The sequence below is a fragment of the Oncorhynchus mykiss genome, chromosome 5 (genome assembly GCF_057628025.1).
Source record: "Oncorhynchus mykiss isolate SJ-2025 chromosome 5, ASM5762802v1, whole genome shotgun sequence".
Lineage (NCBI taxonomy): Eukaryota > Metazoa > Chordata > Actinopteri > Salmoniformes > Salmonidae > Oncorhynchus > Oncorhynchus mykiss.
The window spans coordinates 45,803,728-45,817,524 of record NC_143026.1 but is presented as its reverse complement, the minus strand read 5'-3'; the positions used below and the strand labels follow the sequence as shown (position 1 = coordinate 45,817,524).

Here is a 13,797-nt window from a genome sequence, read left to right as displayed (position 1 = left end):
AACCGGCCTCACAACCGCAGATCACGTGCCCAGCCCAGGATCTCCATATCCGGCTTCTTCACCTGCGGGATCATCTGAGACCAGCCACCCGGACAGCTGATGAAACTGAGGAGTATTTCTGTCTGTAATAAAGCCCTTTTGTGGGAAAAACTCATTCTGATTGGCTCCCCAGTGGGTGGGCCTATGCCCTCCCAGGCCCAGCCATGGCAACGCCCCTGCCCAGTCATGTAAAATACATAGATTAGGGCCTAATGAATTTGTTTCAATTGACGGATTTCCTTAGATGAACTGTAAACTCAGTTTGAACCTTTGAAATTGTTTCATGTTGTGTTTATATTTTTGTTCAGTATAAATCATTTAGCGCTATGTCCTCGCATTGTGAGCTGACGGACGGACAATGTTCCCTGTGGTCTAAATCTATACCATACCAGTGAGGTCACCTTTATGATGTTCCTGTACTACTTAGGTCACCTTTTTGAACTTCACAACATCACATCCTGCTTTCCCAGAATTCCTAGTCTTTGCTATGGTATTGACGTGTTCCAAGCCTTTGCACTCCTCTATTCTCCTGTGCTTCCTAGTAGTGTGTTGCTTTGAAGTGATGGAGGACAGGGGAGCAGAGAGAGCACTCGGGGTGGGGTGGGGGGGGGGGAGAGGGAGAGGGAGGGAGAAAAGGAGATGGAAGGAGTGATAGGCAGGAGGAGATGTGGAAGATGAAAGGACCAAATGTTTCAGAAAAAAAAGAGGATGGGGGACGATAGAAGAGGGGGATGGAGGGGGTAACCAATGGGGTTCAAGGTCATATCAACTCTCCAATCAAAAGGCTCTGATCCACGCCTCTCTGGTTTAAGCGGTGTCCTGAATTAGCAGATGGAGATCAAAAGATGACACACAAACTCTCTTTGACTATCTCTCTTTTCTCTCCCTCTCTCTCTTTCTCTCTCCCTCCCTAACCCTCCTTCTCTCCTCTCTCTCCCTCTCTGTCTCGGACCGCATTCAGCTACTACCACATCAGAGTAGGACATTCCTCTTGGAGTTTTGGCTAGTCTTTCAAAGTAGGCCGGCGTACTCAGAGAGTCCGACAAACCAGTGGTGGAAAACAGCACAGCTCACGCTTTTGGCACCTGGGAGAAACAATTCCGTCACGAGCGATTCTAGGATTTTAGTAACACACACACACACAGTCTTCGCCTTTACGCTTGTAATAACTGTTGTAAGTAAACTCCAATAAAAACATGGTCAAAAAATGAAGTGCTGATTTCACTGCTTTTACATCATGTTTTTGTCTGTTTTTGAGTCAAAGGTAATTTACTGTTTCCTTTTACTGTAAGTGATGTGGAGCTAGATAGTGGTGATAGCACTTCATCAGCCATAATATGGTTCCACGCTGTCAGGTAAATAGAGCCGATCTGTGTGGATAGCTAAGTGTTATCTATATCAGATTGCCAATGTCCATCCCCCCCCCCCCCCCCCCCCATTAGAATGATACCGTACTGTACTGTGGTGAAGGACATGTCTGTGGAGTCAGAAAGTGATAGATGTCAAGACCGTAGTTAACATCTGTGTGTGTGACAGACAGTACCGTTGTAAAGACTAGGGCAGGGATCATCTTTTTTTTGTTGTGTTTTTTTGTTGTTGAATTTTACCCCTTTTTCTCCCCAATTTCGTGGTATCCAATTGTTTAGTAGCTACTATCTTGTCTCATCGCTACAACTCCCGTACGGGCTCGGGAGAGACGAAGGTTGAAAGTCATGCGTCCTCCGATACACAACCCAACCAAGCCGCACTGCTTCTTAACACAGCGCCATCCAACCCGGAAACCAGCCGCACCAATGTGTCGGAGGAAACACCTTGGTTAGTGCGCACTGCGCCCGGCCCGCCACAGGAGTCGCTGGTGCTCGATGAGACAAGGATTTCCCTACCGGCCAAACCCTCCCTAACCCGGACAACGCTGGGCCAATCGTGCGTTGCCCCACGGATCATCAACTAGATTCAGCCGCAGGCTGATTTTTTTCTTGAGCGGGTGGTTAGGGGGGCCCGGAAAATAATTACAAATAATATTTGTCAAAAGCAAATTCACCGCAATAATCCCAAACAGATATAAACATTTGACTGAAACATCATTTCGGATCTTTCTTGTGTGTGTATACGATCACGTGTCTCTCTATTATGCGTGGGAATATTTGGGAACAGATTTACAAAATGAGAACCACTCAGAGCTGATTTCCTGCTGTTTTCACACTCTTTTATGTCCAGCTATGAAAATAAATAAAAACTTCCTCAGAAAACTAGGGGGCCCAAATAAAACCCGCGGGCCGCCTGTTGGGGACCCTGGACTAGGATGACGTGTGTGTGCGCGCGCGCATGTGTGCATGCGTGTGTGTAAGTAACAGTTTATCTTTAGTCCGTCCCCTCGCTGGGCTCGAACCAGGGACCCTCTGCACACATCAACAACTGGCACCCACGAAGCATCATTACCCATCGCTCCACAAAAGCTGAGGCCCTTGCAGAGCAAGGGGAACAACTACTTCAAGGTCTCAGAACGAGTGACCTCACCGCCGATTGAAACGCTATTAGCGCGCACCACCGCTAACTAGCTAGCCATTTCACATCGGTTACACGTGCATGTGTGTGTGAACAACTACTAATGTTTGAGAGAAAATCCGCCATGAAATGATTGCTATAAAGATCCTCAAAACAAGAATATAAAACATGTTTTTTTTCTCAACATGGCACTTTCAGCAACACAGAATCATATTTTTCCATGTTTTCCCTCATAAAGACAAACACGGCACAAAACAAAGAGGTCCTTTACAAACACACACAGTCGACAGCCTCACCGTCCTTCCCCCCATTCCCACTTGATGTTTGTCTGTCTCCACCCTGTCTGTCTGCACACACACACACACACTGGCATCGACCGCAGGCACCCAACCTACCTCCCCCCTTGCCCTGTCATCTTTTTCTCACTTCTCCAACCGCCACTTGCGCCTGATGCCCGTGCCACGCTGGCACCGCCATCTGGTGACTGTCGGCCTGGCACACACACATACACACACTCACAGTGGTCCTGGCAGTGTCCGGACAGCCAGGTGGCATGTCACCAAACCCCCCCGCCCCCACTCCTCCGGATCTCTCTGTGTGAGTTGGTGAGGCCACAGGATTAAGGTTAGGATCTGGGCTGCAGAATTACAGAGAGAGAGAGAGATGGATGACCTCGCTGTCCTCTGGTCGTCACTATCTGGCCAAGTTTCAAAGTCTTAAGCCTCGCCTAGTTCTACAACTTCTCTTCTTAAAATCAGATGTTAAACATAACACTAACCTTAACCACACTGCGAGTCTTATGCCTAACCCTAACCTTAAAATAAGATGAAAAAGGCACATTTTTGGTTCCATACATTTTTACAATAAAGACCATTTTGACTTTGCAGCTTGGGCATGTAGTGGAAATCCTGTCCACTGGCTGCTACTACTCCATCCATACACTGAGACTGGTGAACAGGACAATGTAGTGTCACAACACACACAGTTACTGCAAATGCAGGAGGGTAAAGAAAGTAATGGAGGAAAGATATACATCTCTCTTCCATTCAAGTTGAAGCGCTGACAGCGGGTATTTCAATCAGGCTTGAGGTTTTCAGTCAGAGATTCTCCGTAGCCTAGTCTGATGAAACAATGTAGTATATTGACAAAAAAGCCAGTGGGCATCGGTAGCATGACTCAGTTGAATCTCTACTACCGTTGTGCAGGGTAACTGAATCAAACCCCAGATCCCACTTCGGCGGTGTTATCTCACTTCCAGGTGACCCACTGTCAGAGAGTGGTGGGGATGGTAATGGGTGGGGTCCAGTCCAGCTGTCACTCATGTCTGATCTCGCTCCATGGCTCTGTCTGTCTGCCCAGACTCAGCATGGGGACAGAAGGGCCAGGCCTGATCTGGTGGGGTGCTGACAACTTGGACCACTGAACACACCACAGCCTGAGGAGAGGACAGGAGAGGACAGGAGAGGACAGAGGTTGTCTTGTTTAGCTTGAATAACTAGGAAGAGCATCTGGCCTATATTCTCATCGTTATTCTTTACGGTCTGTAGCGGGAAGACTCTAGTTCCTCTCTTTTATCCCCTCAGAGCGTAGTGTTGGATCTCTTGAAGACACCTCCCCCCAAAAAACACTCCTTTGAGAGGTGTCAGATGGCAGGCGGGGGAGGGTTTAAGGACAGAGCTAGCCGATCTGAGCTGATTTTGGCAGGTTGGCACAGATGTTCCCATGGGGAGAGCAGCTTTGGGTCAGGCTCCTCTGTCCTCGTCAGGAAAGAATTGAAACTAGGACAGACATACACACATTACTCATTAACTTGCATGTCCAGTTTACACATCCATGGTATAAAACACTTAAATGTACTGACTGGCGTGTATTGCGAAGACATATAACGCACATGTATATATGTGCGTTATAAACATTATAAACCCAGTATAAACACACGAAGAGCTCTTGAGAGCAGAAAGCGTCACTGTTAAATGATGCAGCCCGGGATCTTAAGCACTTCCAAAATCGTAACACATTGTACGTTTTTACACGACGTAACATGTCATTTGACACGTTCGTGCACAACTTTCAGGGACCTTTTTTTTGGCTGGTGAGCACTAACTTTCAGAACTGCGGGCAGAAATGATACGAAAGCTCCAGAGCGTCACTTTACTCTTATGTCTTCATCCGTAAGGTACAGAGGCCATGTTCATTCGCAGCTGTGTCCTCCCCTGTCTTTTATTTCCGTTCTCGAAAGCTGATCGCTTGTAATGTGATTCTCATTCGGACCAAATTTGCTGCTGGCAAAACCTCTTCAGCTCTATGGCTGGGAAGCGAACGCGGTACCTTAAACAACATAGAAAATGAAATAGACGTACAGTAGTGAATAGACAGTGACACCATTGTTCGTCAGAGAGACCTGGTTCTCTGAGAGCAGCATCTGCGGCCCACATGCAATCTAAAATTACACCTTCAGCAGCCAACGGTACAGCAGACATTGACTGTAGCTCTGCCGTGGCCTCTATGGAACCCTATTCCCTACTGCACTACTCCGTTTTGATCAGAGGCCTATGTGGCCTGGTCAAAAGTAGTGCACTACATAGGGAATAGGGTGCCATTTTGGGGCACGATCAGCCTACAGTAAGTGACTATGAGGTGGGTAGAGGAGCGGCAGAGAGGTGAGGGGGGGTTGCTGGTGGTTATAGAACCACAGGTTACCTGTTGTAGGCTATTTACTGTAGGTACATGTGAAGCATGTTTTTGTCAAAGAGAAAGGATACAGCATGTGCTGTGGCGGTGCACGTGTGTGTGTGTGTGTGTGTGTAGCCTACGGTGGGCATATCTTAGGTATGCTGTTCCACAGAAGGGACCAGACCAGAGCACTGTGCTGCATGACTGATGTGGGCCTGAAGTCACACCCAGCTGTGAAATGCTTCCTAGAACAGATTTTACATACACTCTAAATATCTCGCTCAGACACGCATTCATAGAACCTTTCTGTTTTTGCCCCCTCTATTCAGTTCAACTCTCAGAGGAAGGCGTAGGCTAACTTTGGTTGGTGTGTGTTTGTGTGTGTGTGAGGGTGTGTGTTCTTGTGTTTGTGTGTGCATGCATGTGTTTATTTGTTGTGTATTTAAGTGTGGGGGAGAAATGTTTGGTGGTTTATTTCATGGTATAGGCTAACATATGAAATATAACATTCCACTGATTAATAACATGTAATAACAACCTCTCAAAATGTAGTGCTGCCGTGGGAGCATAGTAGGTTTCCGTGTTTATATATTCAAGCTTAGCCTACTATAGCATCCCTTTTGTCCTGGCCTCATTTTCATGCTTCTCCGTCATAGCGTAGCAGCTATATACTAGTCAGGTTACCTTCTCATGATTTGCACTGTATAGCAGTTCGGCTCCCACAGTATAGGCTGAGCTGGTAAACGATGGGGGCAATGCCGTTTCACCAGTCCTCCAATTAAGAAAAGCGCACATTACCACGTCAACAAAGCCCCTTTCTAAATTATAATAAGTGAACAGGACGCCCGACAACCAGAGAAACGCACATTTGACTGGAAGTAACAGTATCGGGGACAATTAAGCGGGCAATTACGGTAATTGATTTATAATAACACTTTTATGCTGCCTTCGTGTGGATCATGCCGTCGAAATGGTGCTATCATTTGTCAGTTTGTTGCTGTCGCTGTGATTTTTGTTCGGCTACTAGCGGGCACAGTGAATTCTCATCCGAAGACGGGACATTGCCAGTAGCGCAGGCGGCATAGGCTATTCGGTTAGGTAACCGTACAGTGGGACTTGCTGTGATCCTCAGTCAAGCATCAGAAGCTATTGATAGTTTACACGTCCTCATAATCCCATCTCCGAGCCATTTGAATTCAAGTATGCCGATTGAACGTTGCTGTTATTTACTATCCTATCATTCGACTCCTCCTGCTATTGTGAGACGAGACTATTTATTGGTGCAGCTAAGGCAGGCTGCTATACTTGAATGATTTATTCGACCGTAGGCTGAAAGAAAGGAATGCTCCATTTGGATGGAGAGAAAGGAGAATATACATTTCTTACAGAAAATACATTTCCCTAAAAAAAAATGCCACAGGGCAGCATATGAAGCCTCCGTAATAAGTTGGTGTTTTAAATCAATAGCCTATTAGGTTCATGCGAATAGTACAGCTCTTACCACAAAGTAAACAAGTACGTGCAACGGCTATATAGCTAGATGCTATTTGTAGCGGTCTATATAGCTGTTGTATATTTCATGTTGAATGTTTTGATCTCCGTGCAGGCGGTCGTCTAGCCATCCTCCTGACAGTAAAAACCCGACGCTGGCGCTTGTTCAGCGCTCATAATGAATTTATCCCGTCCACGCCTGCGCAGTCACCATTCATCTTTGAATCTCCTGCGAAGGAGAAAGCAGCAGGCGGCTCTCGCTGGTGTCTAGCTGGAGAGCGCTTTGACTGAACGTCTTGGATTTGGTCCCGTCAACGAGAGTCAGAGCTGTGAAACTGTGCCTGGTATCAACGCGTGTTTGGATATCTTTTCCCACTACAGTAACACTTCAACCGTAAGTAAATCAGCATATATATATTTTTATATCGATCGCTTTGTGTGTGTGTGTGTGTGTGTGTTGTGCTGCCTCGGACTACACACAGAGTTCGCGGACGAGAAACAAATGCTGGCGGCATGCAGCGAGCTGGGACTGTCGGAGGTAGTGGCGCTCATGGCCAGGGACAGGAACCGGTGTATCTGTTGTAGCTAACGTTGTAACAACGGTGTCATTAATTGTACCGTTCAACTAAAGCGATGATACTGTTTTTATAGATTGGTACACCTTTGCCAATTTGATTGAGTCTAACAGTAAGAGTAAATAACAACAAACTTTATGGCTAACGAGGGAAGCCAGCCAAATGTTTTCACCGCCTTTGGTTTTTAGTTTATTAGGATCCCCTTTAGCTACTGCACATGTAGCAGCTACTCTTCCTGGGGTCCACATAAAACGTACAATTGCATGACAATGTACAGAACAGTTGTGGACAAGAACAACATAAGATATTACATAACAACGACAACAAAAAAACAACAAAAAAGAAAAGTTATATATTGGACAGACAGGAGACATCAAAGATACTATATGCACATTATTTATATATACGTTTTCACATTCTTATATACAGTAGCCTACAGTTAAATGAGGTCTTTTCGAAAGAGGCGCTGTGACACAATAGGTTTTTTTTAAATCAGTTTTTTTAAAGCTAAACTTGCTTTTTTGCCTGAGTAACCGCTGGTGGCAGAGTATATACCATGAGGGCATGGCTCTGTACATAAATGAGCGACGCATTAAGTCTCTTGGTTTGGATACAGTGAAGAAACCCATAGTGGCGTGTGTGGTGGAGTTTTATATCTGTTTGATGTGTATGCAAATAGTTTATACATGTGGTTAGGCATTTTCAACACACACATGTTTCTTTGCTGTTATGGAGATTTCCATAGGACTGTCTAATCGATTTGTCACTTTTTGAAACGATTGACTATTCCTAGGCTATATATATGTGTGTGCAATTGTTACAGCAACAGACAAGTGTCATAATGTCGTATGTGTTGTTCATCGCCTACTGGAGCAGGTGTCTTTAGCTACATCCGCAGTGAATATCGCGAGGCGTGTTTACTGAATCGTTTCAACAATTCAGCATTTTGCTTCGCACTAGCAGTTGTAAATGAATGTTTATCGAAAGTAGTAATGCATAGAAATACATCGGCATGATGTGCGTCTGATGTGTCGTACTATTCGAAAACGGCTTTGGAATTATTATTTTTTATGTACGTTTTTGGGGTTGTAGACAATCCTCTGCGCTTTTCATAAAGTGTCTGGAAACAATACCCAAGTGAAGTAAACAAATCGAGGTGTAAAGTAAACTAACCAAAATACTATGTTGCTTTATTTGAATGGTTTTACAGTTCCATTGCATTTTGGCATTGCATTTTCTCGCGAAACTCTCCAACATGAGTGTCTGGGAACAAAGCACAAAAACATGCGGATTTATTTCCTAGTTCTTTTTTTTTGAGCTCTCGTCTCTTCCTCATATCTGTGTGTGTTTCTGTTTGTGTGCTTAGCATAATGCTCAGCATCTGGCTTGGAAATTGATCTCTGCACATTGGCAGAAATAGCAAACAGCTTGTGGGCATAATCGTGTGGCTCCATAAGTTTATTTTGTTTATTTAATCAGATTTATTTTATTCTGTAAAGGTATGATAAATGTAAATTGTGGGTAATATGTTTACGTAGGCCTATATTTTCACCAACCTACCTTCTTTTCTTACAAATGAGCAAGTTTGTTGCTGGTGCTGGAGTCCATTGTATCTGTTTGAATACAGGGAGAGAGGGCGAGAGGGTCAAGGGTGAGAGTGTAAAGCTTTGTCGCTTTAGAAGGACCCTCTCTGTCACCTTTGCGTCCACTAAATGTGGTCTTTTGCTTTGTACTTTTGAGTGGCCGTTGGGAGATGTGTATGATGCTTAGTTCATAATTTGACCAAAGATGTTGTCTAGTCTGGTGGTTGTCATTTGGTGAATGTTATGTTTAGGAAGTGAACAATACTATAACTTTAACACACAAATAAATGACACGTATCCTGAATGCAATCGCGTTTGTGTGTTCTTTCTGTTTGTAAAGAAGAGGAAGCTGTGGCAAGAGACGTGTGCTTTCCTGAACAGTTAGAATTTAGAATGTCCTGTGTGTAACTGTTTACTGTTAACCATGTACTGTAACTGTGGTCCTCGATAAACGGCCAGCAGTTGCTTAATTCAAAAAAGATAAAGGCCTAAAGGACTTATGTCCTACACAGCACCATGTGCTTATAGTTTTGGTTTCCATTGCCGTGGATACAAGCAGGTGATTGGATGACTCTTGGTATTGCCATAATAGAATTGACCTTGACCCTGAAATAGATGTTGGAATTAAGGTGATTTGTTGGGCACAGACACACGCGCTTGCTCACTGACTCACGTACACTACCGTTCAAAAGTTTGGGGTCACTTAAAAAAAAAAAGTGATTTTTTTTTTTGTCCATTAAAATAACATCAAATTGATCAGAAATACAGTGTAGACTTTGTTGATGTTGTAAATGACTATTGTAGCTGGAAACGACAGATTTTTAATGGAATATCTACATAGGCGTACAGAGGCCCATCTCAAAGATGATCAATGGAAACAGGATGCACCTGAGCTCAATTTCGAGTTTCATAGCAAACGGTCTGAATACTTATAAGGTATTTCTGTTTTAGTTTTTTATTAATTTGCTGGGGGAAAAACAGTTTTCACTTTGTCGTTATGGGGTATTGTGCATAGATTGCTGAGAAAAAAACCCATATATTTTAGAATAGGGCTGTAACGTAACAAAATGTGTAAAAGTCAAGGGGTCTGAAAACTTTCCAAAGGCACCATATGTAGGAACTCAATCAAGACTAGAGGTCAACCGATTAATTGGTATGGACGATTAATTAGGGCCAATTTCAAGTTTTCATAACAATCGGAAATGGGTATTTTTGGACACCGATTTGGCCGATTTTTTAAAATGTGTATTTTATTTTTTTATACACCTTTATTTAACTAGGCAAGTAAGTTAAGAACACATTCTTATTTTCAATGACGGCCTAGGAACGGTAGGTTAACTGCCTTGTTCAGGGGCAGAATGACAGATTTTTACCTTGTCAGCTCCGGGATTCAATCTTGCAACCTTACGGTTAACTAGTCCAGCGCGCTAACCACCTGCCTCTCATTGCACTTCACAAGGAGCCACAAGGAGCCTGACTGTTATGCGAATGCAGTAGAAGCCAAGGTAAATTTGCTGGCTAGCATTAAACTTATCTTATAAAAAACGATCAATCAATCAATCATAATCACTAGTTAACTACACATGGTTGATGATATTACTAGTTTATCTAGCGTGTCCTGCGTTGCATAAAATCGATGCAACGCAGGGGGAGGATTTAACAAAAGCACATTTGCGAAAAAAAGCACAATCGTTGCACGACTGTACCTAACCATAAACACCAGTGCCTTTCTTAAAATCAATACACAGAAGTATATATTTTTAAACCTGCATATTTAGCTAAAATAAATCCAGGTTAGCAGGCAATATTAACCAGGTGAAATTGTGTCACTTCTCTTGCGTTCATTGCACGCAGAGTCAGGGTATATGCAACAGTTTGGGCAGCCTGGCTCATTGCGAACTAATTTGCCAGAATTTTACTTAATTATGACATAACATTGAAGGTTGTGCAATGTAACAAGAATATTTAGACTTAGGGATGCCACCCGTTAGATAAAATACCGAACGGTTCCGTATTTCACTGAAATAATAAACGTTTTGTTTTCGAAATGATAGTTTCTGGATTCAACCATATTAATGACCAAAGGCTCGTACTTCTGTGTGTTATTATGTTATAATTAAGTCTATGATTTGATATTTGATAGAGCAGTCTGACTGAACGATGGTAGACACAGAGCTGTTTATGACTTCAAGACTATCAACTCCCGAGATTTGGCTGGTGTAACCGATGTGAAATGGCTAGCTAGTTAGCGGGGTGTGCACTAATAGCGTTTCAAACGTCACTCGCTCTGAAACTTGGAGTGGTTGTTCCCCTTGCTCTGCAATGGCCGCGGGTTTTGTGGAGCGATGGGTAACGCTGCTTCGACGGTGGCTGTTGTCGATGTGTTCCTGGTTCGAGCCCAGGTAGGAGCGAGGAGAGGGACGGAAGCTATACTGTTACATTGGCAATACTAAAGTGCCTATAAGAACATCCAATAGTAAAAGGTATATGAAATACAAATGGTATAGAGAGAAATAGTCCTAATACTATATTAACTACAACCTAAAACCTCTTATCTTGGAATATTGAAGTCTCATGTTAAAAGGAGCCACCAACTTTCATATATTCTCATGTTCTGAGCAAGGAACTTAAACTTTAGCTTTTTTTACATGGCACATATTGCACTTTTACTTTCTTCTCCAACACTTTGTTTTTGCATTATTTAAACCAAATTGAACATGTTTCATTATTTATTTGAGGCTAAATGGATTTTTATTGATGTATTATTTTAAGTTAAAATAAGTGTTAATTCAGTATTGTTGTAATTGTCATTATTACAATTCAATTTTAAAAAATCATCCGATTAATCGGTATCGGCTTTTTTTGGTCCTCCAATAATCGGTATCGGTGTTGAAAAATCATAATCGGTCGACCTCTAATCAAGACTATTTGAAAAGCATTCAAGGTGACTACCTCATGATGCTGGTTGAGAGAATGCAAGGCTGTCATCAAGGCAAAGGGTGGCTACTTTGAAGAATCTCAATTCTCAAATATATTTTGATTTGTTTAAAACTTTTTGGGTTCCTACATGATTCCATTTGCGTTATTTCATAATTTTGATGTCTTCACTATGATTCTATAATGTAGAAAATAGTCAAACTAAAGATAAAACCCTTGAATGAGTAGGTGTGTCCAAACTTTTGACTGGTACTGTATATACACATACATGCACACACGTACACACATACGTACACATGCGCACATGTATACTTGGTACACACACGGTACACACATGCACACAAGCATATACTGTCAAAACAAGGTTAAAAACAACATTCCCAAAATGTAACCCTGTTAACGTCTTGTATTTTACAATTTATTTCATATTTTAAAAGCAGTTTTTCGAATTTGGAAATGAGACTTGTTTTTGTATAGCCTTTTTGTATGTTTTCTGTATGTTGGTGTGTGTGAAGAGGGCCTCATGGATGAATGAGCTGAAAAATGATACATTTCCTCTCAATGTGACTGAGGCGTACGTGGGCCTCTCTTGCTCCATCTCTCTTTCTCTCTGTCTCTCTTTTTTTCTTTCTTTCTCACCCTCTCCCTTTCTTCCTCTCCTTCCTGCATATCGGAGCTATTCCTGGATTCCATGCAGAGGTGATAGGAAATGCGAACGCCGTGAGTGAATTAGATTTTTCTCTGTCAGGGTAGCTTGGGTTTCCTCTTTCCCTCCTGAGGTTGGGCAGCAGAAACTGACAGAAACTGAAAACTATCGCCGCTTTTGTTCTCTGGCCAGTCAGGAAGATCAGGCATTGTCTTGCTGTGTTTTTTCCCCCTTCTGTTGCGGATGCATGCAGTCGCAATGGAAGAAGAGTGAAAGGTGTATAATAGGTGTGTGTGAGGTTAAGACCGCTAGCATCAATGAGTCAGACTCAGCAGGCTGGCCCTTTTTATTGCTAAGAGGAGGAATATTCTGAAGAGCTCTTTTTTAGAGCGGAGGGTCAGGGCCAGTATCCTCCCGGAGGCAGTGTGTGTGTGTGTATATCCTCCCTGCTGGCCACTGAAAAATCTCCCTCACGGCGCCGGAGGGAATTCGGCTTCCTGCACATTTCATATGTATTTTTTTATTGGATGGTTGACGGTTGTAAAGTCCGGGCCAATTACAGGGTATTTTACTAAACCTCCTGTGGTCCAACCAACTGGATTTAGAGCAAGATTCAAATGTGCTGTTCAGTGCTAAAGTTTGCCCGCGGCTTGCGTAATCAGATGCGTACATTTTAAGTCACAGTTTACATTGAGCAGTAGATAGGGACGTGGTAGCAGACAACAGCTGGATAGCCTTCACCTGTCACGGCAGCACTAACACACGTTTGCATACAGAGTGCGTTTATGTGTGTGTGTGTGTGTGCGTGTTTGTGTGAGGCCAATGGAAACAAGGCTTCTGTTCTGTGCCGCCGTCTAAGCAAGAGTGTAAGCAGCTAGCGGAGCGCTGAGCAGGGGGAGTGACGCAAGCAGGCAGCGGAAACAGATAGGCCCTGGTCAAAAGTAGTGCACTTAATAGGGGATAGGGTGCCATTTGGGACACATGTGCAGAGATGTGCTACAGCAATCAGAAATCAGATCTTAACCAGGCAGAGTCAGGCATGGATAGGAATAGCCATTTAAGGCATCCTGCACCAGGGAGAGAGGAGAAGGACCATGGAAGGTCACCGCACGCACGCACACACACACACACACACACACACACACACACACACACAGGAGGTGAGGAAGAAAGGCGAATTTCCTATATGCCTTTGCTTAACATGAGCAATTAAAATCCTTCATCCTTGAATGAAAGAATGGCGTGTTTGAGCAAAATCACTGAGTGGCAATGTTAGTAGGCCTGTGCCTATCTAAAAAAACAATCTAATCCTCTTGTACAGTAGTCCAATCTGGGAGGTAGCCTAAGT

The 13,797-nt window shown here is 43.5% G+C and overlaps 1 protein-coding gene across 13 annotated transcripts in view; it reads left to right on the top strand.

Moving 5' to 3' along the window:
* Positions 1-5,556: 5,556 nt before the first annotated feature.
* LOC110523936 (spermatid perinuclear RNA-binding protein) overlaps positions 5,557-13,797 on the top strand; it is a 125,715-nt gene continuing 117,474 nt past the window's right edge. For 5 of the 13 annotated variants that reach the window (XM_090235012.1, XM_090235013.1, XM_090235014.1 and 2 more), the window contains exons 1-2: positions 5,939-6,131; positions 6,824-7,102. The gene's annotated coding sequence lies outside the window, so the exon portion shown is untranslated. Of the gene's footprint in view, positions 6,132-6,280; positions 7,103-13,797 lie in introns of those variants that run through there. The other 8 variants (XM_090235007.1, XM_090235015.1, XM_090235009.1 and 5 more) reach the window with 4 other exon arrangements.